Genomic DNA, 4369 nt, shown 5'->3' on the forward strand with positions numbered 1-4369 from the left:
TCCCCGTGGTAGCACTGAAGAACTGGAGAACTTACAATCAGGGTAACCCCGCTTTGTCACTCTACAGCTCCACCTATGGCTGAAACCCTGGATGATGTCATTATGGAGAGAAGTGTTTGTGGGCAGCAGCTTGAAACAAAGAAACATAAACCTTTTTTCTTCACACAAACCAAACACATTCTATCTGGGCGCAACACATTTGTTTTCAGTTTATTAAGGCCGTTTCAGTGTCTTATAACAAAACACACTGCTTTTACAATATTATTATAAAATATAATTAATTAACTATGGAAAGCCCTTTGAGTTATTGTAGGTTAGGTTGATACAATAACACAAATAAATCCTCCCTCTAATAATAATGACAGTAACTTCCTTGATGGTGTAACGATTCCTTGATGGTGTTACACTTGTATAACACAAGTGTGGGAAAACAGGAATATCGTTGATTTCAGCCACTTGCTTAGGATGAAATTCATTATAAGCTTTTGTCTATTGACAGCCTTTGTCTTTTTGCTGTCACGGTAATGGACTATTATTATGGGCTATATTTAAAAAAAAAAAAAAAAAAAAAAAAAAACTAAGCTGCTTGTGCAGGGCCAATTGCACTTAGCGCTGATTCGGGAACATTTAGGGTGGTGGACACCCTCTCAGACTACTCTACCAGCTCTGTGCCACTGCTGGTTGTTATTGAGAAGGATTAGGGGTCTGGGGGAAGCAGGAGGGGGCAGAGGGGTTAACGTGATTGGCTGTGTCACAGTCTAGGGGTGTGTGAATCCAGTGTTAAAGCACTGTGAGTCTCAAATCCAAACAGAGACACTTGATATGAATTTTCTCTGGTACTTTGTAGAAAACAGATATGCAATGCATTCTGCTTTACACATAGAGCACATCTTGTGCATTTGAGCATGTACGTGGACCATTTATATTTGTATTTTAGTGTTAACAAAACATTTAGTTCAGTGGGAAATTAATACTAATTGCCTCTTTGTTTTTGTGTTTCACTCTCTGTCCCTTTCCTCTTCCCAGTCCTCTCCCTCAAAGAGCTAAGGCCAAACAATTCATGAAAGTGGTGGCTTTCGGGATGGGTGCCAAAAGCTGGAGTAATAACCGCAGAGTTGAAACAGTGGCATGACACCCGCTAATCCAGCCAAGCATCTGAATTAAGAAGCACCACTGTCCCAGTTCCATCGAGGCGCTTGCGCAACCGGAACAGAAATCAGCTTACCGGCACCGACCTCAGATGCATTGCACAGGCCCAGTCAATCGTTGCGAGAAAACAAGGGGCTTGAAGTCACTTTCCTTGGTGGAAAGAGTGAGGGAGTGAAGGTGACGGGATGTCTACTTAGGGAGGTCTACTTAGGTCCAAGAGATGTGCGTGGGAGTCTCTAATTATACTCGCTTGGCCCCCACCCCTTTTCTCATGAATGCAGTCCTGTTGTTGTCAATAGGCTTTAACACAACAATCGAGCCTCTCTGCATTTCAATATGGATGCTGTTCAAAGACACTGTACTTGAGATTGAATAACCTAAGGTTGTAAAAGGTATTGTGTGTTTGCGTGAAAGAAGACTATAAACTGAGAAGATTTTTAGAACAAAGGAGACGTGACCATCATGAACAACTGGAGTCTCTCTTGCTCACATTTTAGCCATCAACTCGTCCAAATAAGTGGGTTTTCTTCACATTCTCATATAGGTGAATCCTTCAAACCTAAGCACAACTTTATCTCATTACTGATTGAACTTTAGGTTTATTGCTTTAGTCAATGTTTTTATGGCCTCATCTATTCTTGTTAGGTCCATTATTGCCTCCCCCCACACCATTTCATCAGCGTGCTAACAAGTCACTCTCTCTTCACCCCTCTCTATCCTGCAGCCATTCTCTCTCTCTCTCTCTCTCTCTCTCTCTCTCTCTCAGGCTCCTACTCATCCGGCACCCTCAGGCGAGCTGCCTCTGATAAGATGACGGTCAGCTCGTCGGAAACGTTCCCTCCTCAGAATCCTCTTGTTGTGGGAGAGAAGGTCATTCCTATTAATAGGCCCAAGCTACTCCTCAGCCAGGCTGGCTGGTCATCAGCTGTAGCCTGTTGCTGTGTAAGTAGGTAGTCTGGGGGTAGGGAGATTGACAACACTCCTCCTTAGTGCCTGATTGCCTGATTAATATTATTCAAACAATCTAGTCCCTCACAAGTACAATGATAACAATCAATTGGACTTGTCCACTGTGATGATGAGGACATGTTTATGTTTAATTTTATGGTTCTTAGCCAACGCTTTGGTTCAAAGTGATTTAAAAATGATATTAATAAACATTACATTAACATTAACATAAACAATTTCAAATAAAATAATTTAGCCCAATACAAAATAGAACATTTCTAATATCATTATCTAAAAAAATACCATATGAACCTATGATAGATCATATTATAGGCTGTGATAAATAATATGTATTAAATATGAAAGATACAGTATGCTGTACCTCAAAACACTGACATTCTTATAATATGATTCAACATATTGCTTGAGATATTAGGTCAATGGACTGTTAGCCAGCTTATCATTTTTGTGGTGCGGTTTCACCATCACCATTATGTTTTCAATATCAAGTGACAGAGTTGTTTGAAATGACCGAAAATATTTTCTGTCACAGAGGTTACTGTACCCAGATAAAATCCTTAGTACTAAGAGGATTTAAGTGTGTATGGCTTTTTTTCAACTCCAGGGGGGCTGCATAGAAAACAAGTTAATACCCCAGAGTTTGTTAAGAAATTTGATCCTGACAAGTAGCAGAAACATTGGAGATTAATCAAATTTTAATGTTCTACTGGGACTTTTTAGATGCCTCTGATGAAATGAAATGACAAAAGGTTCATCCAAGTGTGAATCAGACAGACAGTCACACTTGTGGGTTCATTAGGTAAGAGCATCACATCTGATCCTGGGGTAGGTTATGGATTCTGAGGTAGCAGCACACCCCCCCCACCAACTCCTACCAACCACTGGATACCGTTTGGTGGATTAGGGGGCAGATTATGGGACAGACCAAAGGACTTTTGAGGGGGGCCATCGGGGATGCAGATGGTTGGTTGGGTTTATCCTCCAATGTAGGGCACTGGTTCTCGTACACACTGACTCTGAGAAAGATGGGTGGTGGGCGAGGGCTAGTTTGAGGAGGGAGGGATAGAGGTGGTGGTGGGGGGTGACACGGGTCTGATATTGGAGGGGGGGGGGGTGTCAGGGGTCTGATATTGGAGGGGGGGGTGTCAGGGGTCTGATATTGGAGGGAGGGGGGTGTCTTTGCGTGGGATTTGGAGGGCCAGGGTGCTGTTGATATGAGCGGATTAGAGGTTAAGAGACCCCAGACTTCACATTTCCCTCAGCGAGTCCCACTCATTGGCCTGGGGCAGACGCCAATGCGGCAAATAAGGATCACGTCATGGCTGTCTAAACCCCCTTCACCCTCCCTAAATCCGTTAGCGGGTTTGGAGATAGATGTTGTAGAGATTCTCAGATTTGAAATCGGATTGATGGCTCAGATTGGCCGCAGGTCTTCTCAGTCTCTCTAATCTTGAAGGAAGCATCAGACAGACACAGAAAAGAAGATGATCCAAGGCCCAACAATGCTTTAATTTGGTTATGCAACAGCTGGAAAGCATAAATAGGTCAAGGGGTGAATGCCCACTGGACACTGATACTCACTAAAGCATGCTGTTACCAAAGCATGTTCCTTGCAGGTTTTTTAAATATACATAAACAAAAATCCGCAAGCAATGAAATATTTTAAACCCCACCTGTGTTATTATGGTGCAATCCAGTTGTTCCAAAGGGCTCTTCTTACGAGCAGTATGACCGAAAAACAAGACGTTACGCAAAATGACACGACAGCACGCCCCCCTAAACTTGTCTGACGAAAAGCGATCTCGTACAAATCAAAGGACCCCCAGTTCACGGCAAGTTCTTACTGCAAGGAAGTTACGTCATTTTTAGATGTTACGGGTTGTCACAAGCCCTCAGCATGTACAAATGAAACGCTCAATAACTCAGGCCAAAATTCCAACAGGATTTAAGGTACATAGCAACACTACCAGGATTGTTGATTGTTTTGTATATTTTTTAGAATCCGCAAGCAACATAATTTGGTAACAGCATGTTTTCTGAGTCTCATTGTCTGTTGGGAACAGACAATAACATTCCCAGAAAGGCAGGGTCAACCAGATTCTGAATAGTGGCTCATAGTTACTGCTCTCTCATTGTGTGTGCTCATACCGGCTCTATTAGAGACTCCAATGACCTTGTGTGAGCACAGACCACCATAAGTCAGGTTTATGAACCCTTTCATTTTGTCTGACTCAAAAAGATAAAGACGTAA

This window comes from Alosa pseudoharengus, unplaced genomic scaffold (genome assembly GCF_046254945.1).
Source record: "Alosa pseudoharengus isolate Yale_2024_CS ecotype anadromous, Long Island Sound unplaced genomic scaffold, YU_APseudo_1.1 YU_APseudo_1.1_scf_12, whole genome shotgun sequence".
NCBI lineage: Eukaryota > Metazoa > Chordata > Actinopteri > Clupeiformes > Clupeidae > Alosa > Alosa pseudoharengus.